Source organism: Nycticebus coucang, chromosome 4, assembly GCF_027406575.1.
Source record: "Nycticebus coucang isolate mNycCou1 chromosome 4, mNycCou1.pri, whole genome shotgun sequence".
Lineage (NCBI taxonomy): Eukaryota > Metazoa > Chordata > Mammalia > Primates > Lorisidae > Nycticebus > Nycticebus coucang.
In genome coordinates this window covers 23,685,347-23,698,313 of record NC_069783.1, presented here as the reverse complement: position 1 = coordinate 23,698,313, position 12,967 = coordinate 23,685,347, and the positions used below count along the sequence as shown (strand labels likewise).

The 12,967-nt window shown below is 43.6% G+C and overlaps 1 protein-coding gene across 14 annotated transcripts in view; it reads left to right on the top strand.

The window, feature by feature from the left end:
• Positions 1–12,967, top strand: part of DTNB (dystrobrevin beta) — a 278,523-nt gene that overhangs the window by 191,905 nt on the left and 73,651 nt on the right. The gene's annotated exons all lie outside the window — the stretch shown is intronic.

Here is a 12,967-nt window from a genome sequence, read left to right as displayed (position 1 = left end):
CCTCAAGGGCACAGCCATTAAAGAATTCTTTCTAATAGTCATCACTCAAAAAGAAGAAAACCACAAAAGACATTCCAGCCCACCCCTCAAGTTCTTCCTGGGGAAAAGAAAAACCAAACACCACTTTGCTATGTGTCCTGACTGCTTTGAGTTAATTCAGCTATAGAAATACCCACTTAATAGTATTTTGACTTAATGTATAGTACCTAAGACCAATAGCGTTTGTTCCCATTGGCTAAAATTCCTAGAGTAATGTTTCTCAAACTTGACCATGAGAAGAATCACTTGGGTCACTTGTTAAAAATACAAATTTCTTGGGACAACATCAGACTCAGTGAATTGGAGTCACCAAGGATAGGATCTTAAGAAGCCACATTTTTAACAAGTATTCCAGCTAATTCTTGTCATTGAGCAACTTTGGGAAATAGCCCTAGAAGGAAGCTAAGGGGTAAACTGGACGGCTACTCCACAAGAGAGGATTTAGGTGGGACTTAACAAATCAGAGTAACCTGATGGTGCAGCATCACCTACGTGGAGACTCAGGAGCTGATCAGGTCAGACGACTTGCTTCCTGCCTCAGAACACTTCCGCAGGGAAGCACAGGGGAGTGGCACCAGCATGAGCACAGGCTTGACTTTTCCTTCTACCAGTGTCGAGCACTTGAGGACAGAACCAGTGGACAGGATGCTGCTGGCACCAAAGACCTGGCACCAAGGAACATAGGCTTTCGAGCCAGACCTAACCTTAAACTTGTTTTTATCTTCAATTGTTTCTCTATAAAGTGGGGGCAAAAATAATATCTACCTTGTGGGATTCATGTGAAAATTTAATATATTATCTTTACTATTTAGGAAGTAATCTAAAATGAAAGAACAAGTGAGTAAGAGACAGAATGATTTACAAATCCTTCCCTCTCAAGGAGGAATGGAAAATTTGTGGAAAAATACCAAACAATTAAACCTGTCCCACCTACCTAGATTTTAATACCCTTGCTATCCTTGGACTTTAGTTTTTTAGTGTTAAACACCCATAGCTTTCAGACTCAGACTCCAAATCAGACATGTTTCCATTTCAAAAACAGGCAGATAAGGTAGATCAGTGAAAGAATTCAGCTGTTAGGTTTTATGTTAATTTAAAGAACACTGTTAAGTAGGGTTTTACTTTATCTGAATTCTTCTTATCATTTACTCTGATGAGAAGAGTTTTGTTCCTCTGAGTCACCTGAGTACATGAGAGTCTTAAGTACCAGTGACAGGGGACACCGTGTGTACTGTGTGCTGTGTTCAGTGACCACAGCTGAATGTAGCTGCTGGCAGCTGTTAGGATGAATAGGGCTTTCTGGAAAATGTTGTATTGCTTAAGAAAACTAAAAGAAGGCACTCAGGAGCATTAATAATCATGTACCTCTGGGAAGGATGAGCCCTAAGGACTAACCCTGGGGCAGGCAGTGTTAAGCCCTACGCTCAATTATAAGTGGCCAGCTGGTAATTGTCAGTCACAAAACATTATCTGCAATTTCGAAAGCTGTTTCACATAATCTAATGTGCCTAGATTAAGATTTTATTTAAAAGTCAGCATTTCAGGTGGCTCCCATAGCTCATAACTCAAGTGGGTAGGGTGCTGGCCACATACACTGAGGCTGGCAGGTTCAAACCCAGCCCAGGCCAGCTGAAACAACAATGACAACTGCAACAACAACAATAAAATAGCCGGGCACTGTGGTGGGCACCTGTAGTCCCAGCTACTTGGGAGGCTGAGGCAAGAGAATTACTTAAGACCAAGAGTTTGAGTTTGCTTTGAGCTGTGACGCCATAGCACTCTAGATACATAGTGAGACTCTGTCTCTAAATAAATAAATAAAGTCAGCATTTTCATCTCACACCTCTTTATGGGTGGAATTAGTCAATCCCAGAGGTAGTTATCATAGACCATCCAAGGACGGACAACCAGGAGTCCAAAGGCAGCCAGGGTGCAGACCGGAAAGGAAGGTTGAGCTCCATAACGTATCAGGAAGCACAGCAACTTAAGGAGAGGCTATGTGGGAACCAGATGCCCCTACCTTAACGAAGCGGTCCTTAGGATTTCAGCATATTTCATTTCTATTCAGTATGAGATTGTCATATACCATGTGGACATGAATTACATAGTTCGTAGAGCTGGCCTTTCATGGTCCCAGTTACCAGATAGTATAAGCTTCCAGACAGTATCCTATTTATGTCCTCAGGAGCACCTCAGGTTTTTCTTTTTCTCCTCTGAATGTGGTCAGACCTGTGTCTCCAGAGTCTGATGACAGCCAGGGGCCTCATTCTACAAAGGCAGTGATACTCAAAGGGAGTAGAGCCCCACGCCAGAAGTAAGAGATTTCTTTTGGAACTTATTGCAAGACATAAATCACTACAGCAGACAAAAACATGCACAATAACAAAAATGCAGAAAAAATTGGAGAAATAGCCAGGTGTTGTGGTGGGCGCCTGTAGTCCCAGCTACTTGGAAGGCTGAGTTGGAGGTTGATATGAACTGTGTGACGCCACGGTGCTCTACTCACCCTCAGTAGAGGGTGATGAACCGAGACTCTGTCTCTACAAAATAAATAAATAAATACATATTTAAAAGAAAAATTGGAGGGATCCAGTTTCTACCCTTTCAGTAGACTGTGCATGTAAAAACAGTGATAACCTCAGTGGTCAAAAATAATGCAGTACTGGCTTGGCACCTGTAGCTCAGCAACTAGGGCACTGGCCACATACACTGGGGCTGGCAGGTTCGAACCCAGCATGGGCCTACCAAACAACAGCGACAACTGCAACTACAAAAAATATAGCCAGGTGTTGTGGTGGGCACCTGTAGTCCCAGCTACTTGGGAGGCTGAGGCAAGAGAATCACTTAAGCCCAAAAATTTGAGGTTGCTGTGATGCCACGGTACTCTAGCAAGGTGACATAGTGAGACTGTCTTAAGCTGTCGCCCTGGGTAGAGTGCTATGGCATCACAGCTCACAGCAACCTCCAACTCCTGGGCTTAAGCTATTCTCTTCCTCAGCCTCCCAAGTAGCTGGGACCATAGGCGCCTGCCACAACATCTGGCGATTTTTTTTTGGTTGCAGCCGTCATTGTTGTTTGGCGGGCCCAGGCTGGATTCAAACCCGCCAGCTCAGGTGTATGTGGCTGGTGCCTTAGCCACTTGAGCCATTGGCACCAAGCCGTGAGACTCTGTCTTTAAAAAAAAAAAGGGCTCGGCAAATGTGGCTTAAGCAGATAAGGTGCCAGCCACATACATCTGAGATGGTGGGTTCGAATCCAGTCCAGGCTCACCAAATAACAATGGTGGCTACAACCAAAAAATAGCTGGGCGTTGTGGCAGACGCCTGTAGTCCCAGCTACTTGGGAGGCAGAGGCTGGAGAATCGCTTGAGCCCAGGAGTTGGAGGTTGCTGTGAGCTGTGATGCCATGGCACTCGACCCAGGGCAACAGCTTGAGGCTCTGTCTCAAAAAGGGGGCAGCGCCTGTGGCTCAGTGGGTAGGGCGCCAGCCCCATATACTGAGGGTGGTGGGTACGAACCCAGCCCGGGCCAGCTAAAACAGCAATGAGAATTGCAACAAAAAATAACCGGGTATTGTCCCAGCTACTCGGGAGGCTGAGGCAAGAGAATCGTTTGAGCCCGAGAGTTTGAGGTTGCTGTGAGCTGCGGTGGAAGGGCACTACTGAGGGCGACAAAGTGAGACTCTGTCTCAAAAAAGACTTTCTAAGTGGGCAGCACCTGTGGCTCAAAGGGGTAAGGCACCAGCCCCATATGCAGGAGGTGGCGCGTTCAAACCCAGTCCCAGCCAAAAACTGCAAAAAAAAAAAAAACTTTCTAAGTTTAAAATAGGCTTAAAAAGCTTCTCCCCATCTACTCTCCTCACAGTCCCACATCTGTCCTCCTTACCCGCAGTGTTCAGAATGTGGATGTGCTGTGACACGCCACGCCACTATGGTATTCCATGTCGCTTTGTATTCAGAACAGTGTGGGATGGTGCTAACACTTTTTATTTTTTAAATGTCTTCTAAAGCTTCAGTTATTATTTATGGGTGCTTAACCCTTTACATTCTGTGGGGATTTCTCATAACTATGGCAGTAACAAAAACCTTCAATATGAAACTTATTACTTTGTGCATTCAGTTGATGTATTGGTTACAACTGTTTTAATTTCCAGTATTAAAATCTAACTTTAAAAGGCACAAACCCATAAAGCAAAGGCAGAAGCCAAAAGGTAAGGGCAGGAATGTACACACATGACAGAAGTGCCTGGACGGTCCCAGGACTGATCTTTGTCGTCACCCACTCCCGCTGCAGAACAGCTACTTCCAGTGTTGCTGATGGCTTCAGACACACAGTCACAGCCATTCCACTCCCAGGGATTGGAAAAATCCAAGGAAGGATTCTCTTTGTTCTGGATTGTGTATTGCCCATCCTTGTGTATGTGGTAGGCCATGCCCATTAGACCTGTGGGTCTGAGCAGAGGAAGGAGCACTCCCAAGAAGGGTATATACTGTCAAGAAAAGACAAGAGAGAAGCTTGGCATGGTGGTGTGTGCTGTAGTCTAAGCTACTTCAGAGGCTGATGTGGGAGGATCACTTGAAGTCAGCCTGGGCAAGATAGCAAGACCCTGTCTCTAAGGGGAAAAAAAAAAGAACAAAGATCTTGGGAAAGAAAACTAAGAGGTCATTGACAGACCACTCATTGTTTTGCTACCCAGCTCACAGATGTGTGCCAAGGTGTGCACACATGCACACACATACCTCCTAGCACACATTTCACTTCCAGAATTTTCCTTCTTCACATAAGGCAGCTCTCCATGTATAGATGCAACTGTGTCCTCCGCTATCATGGAGTCCTGTCTACTTACTGTGGAAGGCACAGGGATCTCTGGGTCAGGTCTGGGTATATCCTTTTGTGATTCATTAACACCGTAAACCGTGGACCAAATGATTTTAAGCACTTACGTTTCCGGTATTTATTTGTGAATAGGATAACTGCAATTTTTAAAAGCCAGGAAAAGGAAAGTAATAGATAACATGACATATCAAGCCACATTTACTTATTTTCTCCTGAAATACCACTAAAGTGACAGTTAAGATATTAAAAAGAAAAAAAAAAAAGAAAGAACCCACAAGGACAAAGAACTGTGGCAGAAGAGATAATAGCAACAAAATTTTGGAAGAAATGAATGAGTGGTAAAAGCCGTTTTAAGAGACTGAGAAAACTGCAGCCTCAGCTGACAGTGAGAGAAGCCCAGGGGAAAGCCAACCCCGGGAAGGAGAAGGCTCTGGAAATGGGGATTCAGATGACTGGCTGGCAGCCTGGAGAAGGGGGAGATGCTCAGGATACATAGTTACGGGCTTCTTTTTTGGGAAGTTCCTGAAAAAAACTGTGTGTGTAGCATAGGTTTATTACGTCACACTTCCATTTGCACACATTTGTTTCAAGAGACCTTTTTTCCCTCTGCCCCCTCGTTTTTATTCTCTCAAGGGTTACATAATACTTTCGATCCTGTTTTCTTCCATTTTTGGTGATGTATTATCTTGGGACATAACACCATTTGGGGATGTGTAAGTGGTAAATACGTACATACTAAAAGCCGTCAATTGTGAGTAGTCATAATTGCTGGGAATCTTAAGTAAGGGCAAGGTTTTAGCAGTTAGAGCTTTTTTACTTTAACTTACACTTCACAAGAAGGAAAAGTAGTTTTTTAAAGGTCAGAAGATCCTGCAGTATAAAATTGTTTCTGAACTATAGAAACAGCCAGGAGGTGAGTTAGCTGGGTCTTCTGGGTAACTTGGTGCAGCTTCTCCACCAGCACCTGCTGCTTCCCCTTGCACTCTTACGTATGGACAGTTTCTTTTCTTAAATGTCACGGATCAGCCTCTTCTCTTCTGCAGCCTCCTCACCTCCATCGGCCTTCATAGAATTGGAGAGAGTCAGGGTCTTGGTCTGGATTAGGGTTTGGCTTAAGGGAACGTTGAAGCCGGTTTGATCTATCAGACACTCAGACTTTCTCCCTGTCAGCCATAAGCCTTTTCTGCTTTCTCGTCATTCTCGTGTTCACTGAAGTAGCATTTTTAATTTCATTCAAGAACTTTTCCTTTGTATTCATAACATAGCTAATTGTCTGGCAGAAGGAGCCGTAGCTTTTGGCCTGTGTCTGCTTCAGACGTGCCCCCACCCGGTAAGCTTAATCATTTTTAGCTTTTGATTTACAGTGAGAGGTGTGCAACTCTTCCTTTCATTTGAACACTCGGAGGCCGAGGAGAGGAAAAGAGACAGTCAGAAAATGTACATTTTTTTATTAAGTTCACCACCTTATATAGGCTTATTATGTTTGTGCTGCCCCCAAACAATTACAAAGATCACTGATCACAGGTCACCATAACAGATATAAAAATAATGAAACTGTCCACATGTGGACTCAGGGCACTGATTCTCTTTCTCCCTGTGAAAGGAGGAAAATGAGTCTGTTTGCAAAGCAAGAATTAATGAAGGTTTCAAGAAATAACTAAGATGTACAAATTCTTCATGAGGATCTCAAGTCAACACAAAATTTTTTTTTCTGCATTTTTTTTTTTTTTTGAAAGAAAAAAAGCAGAGTAAGTGAAAATTAACACATAATCTTAGGGAAGTGCAGAGTCCTTGGTGTTGGCAGCTTTCCAAAACCCATCTGAGAGCCTGGGCAGACCGCCAACTCAGCTGCTTCTAGGTTGGGATTAGATTCTGTTTCTATTCAAGCATTTAAGGTAAACCTTTCACCAATTCTAACTCAGATTAGTACAAACAAAGTTTGAGTATTTCCAAGTCCATACTTAAAAACCTTAGTTTGAAAAATTGAAGCTGACGGAAGTCTGGTAACCAATGAGTTATTCCCTCCTCTCCGTGGACGGAGGTCCTCAGCGTGACCCAGAGTCAGATCCATTGTGCACGGTCAGCAGAGCAGAGTGGAAAGAACTGGTCTGGGGAGAAAAGCAGTGAGTTCAGTGTTGTCCTGTCTGGACTGAGATACCTGGGATACTGGGAGTGAAGATGAGCTTTATAAGTTTTGAATGTGAGGGGCCTAGGAAGAGAGTCCCATGGATAATTTTCCAGATTTCTTCATGGCTTGAGTTAAGGTACTTTGGGTCAAAACACAGGAGGAAGATTTGGGCAGGGAGATAACAAGATTATGTTGAGTTACGGGTGCCTGTGGGACACCAGGAAACCAGAACATAGCATAAGATTTTCAGTTTCTTCAGCTACCTCAGATTCACACCAGCAAAGGGCACGCAAATACTTAGAGACCCAGCAAATGACCAGTAGAACGTACACTCGTGCAACACTCACGTGCTCCTAGTTTTTCCCTGTACCGACTCCCGCAGCACACTTTTCCTCTCTTGCTGTTTATGTGTTGCTCTGATACGCACGTGAACACAAACTACATACTTTTTTTTTTTTAACACATTTTTCATGTGATCATGAGCCTTCTCACTTAAATGCCTCTTGACCTGATCTCCTAAGAAGCTGGCTCAGTATAGCTGCAGCTCTCTGGTGATGGTGCTGTGCCATGGCCTCGCTTCAGAGAGTGAAAATTTCTACAGCAGTGATGAAGTTCCCATGGTGATCTAGCCTGGAACTACTGTGTTTAACCAGAGATTTTTTTTTCCACTCCTTTTAATATCAAACTATTAAAATGTTTCAGCTTACTTCAGCTAGTAAAGCAAATCAGTGCTGTGGTACAGTTCTTAACTTTTTCACGCATCTTATTAGGAAACCTCCAGTATCCTCCCTACTTAACCCCCAATTTTCTTTGAAACCAGAAAAATTTGCATTTTTTGAAATGCAAATCTGATTATGTCATTAGCCCTGTTTAAAACTCTACAGCTCTTCTTCTCTATAGCACTTTATAATAACATGGAAATATTTGTGCTAACCAGTCCAAAACCACTAGCTGCGTGTGGCTTTTGAGCACTTGAAATGGGACTAATGGACTAATACTCAAAACTTTTTAATTTTCTTTGACTGGAATTCGAGTAGCCATGTGTAACTGGTGGCAGCACAGCTCTGCGGCTGAAGTCCCCATTCCTCAGGGTGGCTCGCATGGCTGTTTCCAAGCCCGGCCTTGCCAGCCCCCCCTGCCCTGCTTCACCCTGCAGTCTCCCCAGGCAAGGGACTGTGGTGCTACTTCTGCCATGGAGCCTCCTCATCTTCCCCCCACCCCTCTCTTCTCTTTGCCATCTGATTCTTCCTCCTCAGTTTATCCTCACTCCTCCAGGAAGCCTCTTCTAACTCCCTAAAGCCATGCTAAACTTTCTTCCTCTGGGGGCTGGAACCAGCCATTGTGTTGGGGTTACCTGTTTGTCCCAGGCCTTTCCAGATGATAAGCTCCTGGAGAGTGAGACTCCCTAGACTTTATTCAGAAAACTAATTCTTTCTCTCCAGCTTTTCCTGCTGCTACTGCCCCTCTGGGATGCTTCCTCTGCTAGGGAAGGGATTTTCTTTTCCAGTTATTTCAAGTAGATAACATGATATTGCCCACTTATTCCATTCAGAACAGAGAAATAAAGGAGAAGAGCGCTATTATTTTTCTATTATACATATGTATGTTGTATAGAAATGTCACATTGCATTTCCCATGACTGTCTAGTCTGTTTACTGGACTTTTATGTACTAGACTTGATTGACAGCGGGCCCTTAACCTCACTTATTTTTTTTTTTTTTCCGTAGAGACAGAGTCTCACCTGATCGCCCTTGGTAGAGTGCCGTGGCGTTACACAGCTCACAGCAACCGCCAAATCCTTGGGCTTAGGCGATTCTCTTGACTCAGCCTCCCAAGTAGCTGGGACTACAGGCGCCAGCCACAACACCCAGCTATTTTTTTGTTGCAGTTTGGCTGGGGCTGGGTTTGAACCCGCCACCCTTGGCATTTGGGGCCTGTGCCTACCCGCTGAGCCACAGGCGCCGCCCTTAACCTCACTTATTGACTCAAGAGAAAACATACCTGATAGATGGGGGTTGGGGGAGAGAAAGCAGAAGGACTCAATGTATTTTATTATGATTTTTATTTGGTAAAGGTTTTGATGCATACTAAATTAGTATGGCAAATTTAGATAACTTCATCAGCTCACCCTCTCATCAAGGTGAGAATATTCTGGAGTATTTGCGCAGGAAAGTGAAGGCTCTTGCGGAGCCCCATGTCCCTCCAGCTACTCCTGTCCATCCACTGGCTGTGCCAGAGAAGCTGTAGACAACCGGGAACATCGGTGGGCTTACCTGTCTACCTCACAAGGTCTAACTGGACAGTATCATTTCTTCTCGTTAGCTTGTAACACAGTGAGGACAAGGACTATTCTCTCTCCCCCAGATAGCTGATTACATCAAGCTGTGACAGATGTCTCCCCACCACCACCACTCAGGTTAGGGTCCTTTGAGGAGAGAGAATCCAGATAGATAACTTCCACACTAATGCCTTGATGTTGCGGTGTTTTTAGTGACAGAAGAGGAAAGGAACTGTTGCTCTGAGAATTATTTATGGCGTGCTGCAGGATCACATGTTAGAGAAGAGTGACATTTCTTGCCCTGTGGATCTGAGATTCTCAGGCACTTAGAAACCACTTAAGATGTTTTTGCTTACTGCATTCTAATGAATATGTTTATGCACACCGCCTTGACATGACAGGACGGAACGAGGCTCACTGTGATCCGAAGCCACTGTCTGCTACAAGGACTGCTCTGAAATGTGCCACTCTGTGGGCCAATCTCTGTTCTGAATTCACTCTCACGGGGTTTCTTCCTAACGTCACTGGTTATTCTGAGTGTTTGGATTTCAGCTAAAATCTTCCTGTTCTTTTGGTAGGTCCTAACACAAATTTCTCCCACAAGACTACTGACATTTCTGCAAACATCAGGGCTTTCCAGAGTCAGAGCTGTCTGATAATTCACTATCGGAAGCGGCCGGTTTTGCATGCCCGCTGCAGTGGGCATGCATCTTAGATTGCATCTTAGATTGAAATAGGTGAGTTGAAAGTGACTGAAGTGACCTAAATTCTATTATGTAGGTAATTTGGGGGCCTTCTTCCCTAACCCCCATTTTAGTGATTCCACATCTAATCTCCTACCCAAATAAGTCTCCTGAGTTCCAGACCCATTTATTTCAATTCCTACCTGACATTTCCGCCCAGATGCTTCATGGTCACCTTAAAGTCAACGTATATAAACCTGGACTTACTAACCCTTTAAGCCGGTTCCTCCTCCACAGTTTCATCTCAGTAAATGGCAGGACCAGCCCTCTCTTTCTGAAGCCAGGAACTTGGGGATCTTTTTGGCTCCATCCTCTCTCTCCCCAGCTCCCACACCAGCCAGCCAATAACTATTTTTGTTTTCGGCATTATTGAGTTATAATTTATGTACAATAAAATTCACCAATTAGGTGTACTTTTTATTTAGATGATTTTTTTTAATTTCTTTTTTTTTTTTTTTTTTTTTGCAGTTTTTAGCTGGGTCTGGGTTTGAACCCACCACCTCTGATATATGGGGCCGGCACCCTACTCCTTTGAGTCACAGGCGCCACCCTGTTTAGATGATTTTTAAATCTTTTTTAAATGTTAATAAAATTAGGAGATACAATTTTACATTGGAATTCTGTTACATGTATATACTGCATGGTGGTGGGATCTGGGCTTAGGTACTTACCACTCAAATAGTGTACATTACCCATAGGTAATTTTTCATCCCTCACCCCATTCTACCCTCCTTAAGTATACAGTTTGCTGAGTTTTGACAAATGCATTCAATTTGCATGCAAATTTAAACACCAAGTCACCAGGAGTCATCTGTGGAGCCTCCTCTCTGAGTGTCATGTGTTCTCTCTCCTGCCCACTCTGAGCCTCCTTTTTACACAGCAGTCATTTTTCAGAGCACTGTCTGTTCGTGACAGTCCCTGCTTAAGACTCAGGAGTATCTCATTGTCTGTAAGAGAAATAAATGCCAGTTCTTTACCTTGGCTTGTAAGGCCTTTCATGGCGCTGGCCTATCTCCCAGCCCCCTCTTCCAGGGCTCCCCTGCTCCTCAAGTGTCAGCCTTAGTGGGGCTCTTCCAGTACATAGAACATGCTGTGCATTTTCCCACCTGCGCATTTCCTAATATTAGTCCTTCTACCAGGAACCTTTTTCATCTGAGTCTTCACCTAACACCATTTCATTCATGTTTCAACTTAAATGTCATTCTCCGAGGGACGACCTTTCTGACCTTCTAACCTAGGTTGAGTCCTCTTTTATGATCTCCCCAAACACTCTTTTATAATTCCCCATGTTTATAAATACTTGATTAACTCCAATATTCCTCTCAAGATAGTACACTTCACAAGGAGGGAGCTACCTTTGTTTATCGCTTTAGTTCTAGCACCTAGTACCTGGCACACAGTTAAAATATATTGAAATGGCTTGGCACCCATATAGCACAGTGAGTAGGGTGCCAGCCACATACACCAAGGCTGGCGGGTTCAAGCTCAGCCCGGGCCAGCTAAACAACAATGACAACTGCAACAAAAAATAGCCAGGCATTGTGGCATTGTGGCGGGCGCCTGTAGTCCCAGCTACTTGGGAGGTTGAGCCAAGAGAATTGCTTAAGCCTAAGAGTTTGAGGTTTCTGTGAGCTGTGATGTCATGGCACTCTACCAAGGGTGATATAGTGACACTCAAAAAAATATATATATAAATATAGAAAATTCTATAAATATATAATTCTAATTTCTATATATATATAGAAAATTCAATACAACTAAATATTTATGTACTATATGGCTACCATGTGTTAGACAATTCAATTTTGCCTCCCATCCAGAATTCCAACTGTGACTACATTGAATTTGATGCATTGATAGTTTATCTTTATAGGATAGCTTTGACCCCATAAATACACTCTTTAGAGCAGGAGTGTCCAACCTGTGGTCCACTGGCTGGTTGCCAGTTTTATGAGGACTTTTTTTGCCTATGTGTGGTATCAGATATCACAAAGAGTATGCTTGGACCTTTCCTTTTGCTAATCAGCTTTCCTTAGTGTTTATGTACTTAAACCACACTGCCCAAGACAACCCTTTTTCCAATGTGCAGCAGAGGAAAACAAAAGATTGGCCATTCTTGCTTTAGAGCTTATACCTGTTCCCTAAAATAATCGTGTTAGGGATCCTGTCATTAACTAGGAACAAAAAGGTACTTCTTGACAGAAGGCAAGACAAAAACAATATTCCAGAACAGATTCCCAAGTCATAGAGGCAGTGGGGAGTGTTTCTATCTAGTAGCTACCTCATTTTGCATTTGACCCATGATTCAGCTCATCACTCCTGGCTTATTTCTTAAATCTTGGTTTTATTAACCTCATTTTGACCTCTGGTCAGATGCCAGAAGCCAGTTAACTTGCTGTGACTCCTTTCAGATTCCTGTTCTTGTGCTTTGGCACCATTTTTTAGACTTACTCACTGCCTTCGAATTTACACCAAATTATGGAGCAGCTGAAATCCATGTGGCTACTATTGCAACATGGACAATCCTAAGTAGCCTATTACAGCCTGGGATGGTCCTGCTAGATTAGGAGCATCCCAGAGTTGATCCTGGACCAGAAAAAAAGGAAAATATGTTCACTCCAGAGCTTCTCTTCTGGGATTATTATGTTAACTGTGAAGGGTGCAGCTACCATCTTTGGTTTCTCAACAGGATGAATCCCCAGGTCTAACTAAAACTCATCCAGGGCACAGCAGTGTCCTAGAGCCAGTTTGCGATCAAAGTGAACTTAACTGATGTGGCTAGAGCCACTTTAGTTCCAACATGGACCTAAGTTCTGGAATAAAAGACAGAGACTCCTGAACTCCTGTCAGATATTGGTGTGGTGCCCGGGTATATGCCTGACCTCAGAGAATGTCCTAGCCACCACATGTTTATATAGTTTTGTAAATAACTTTTATTGGAACA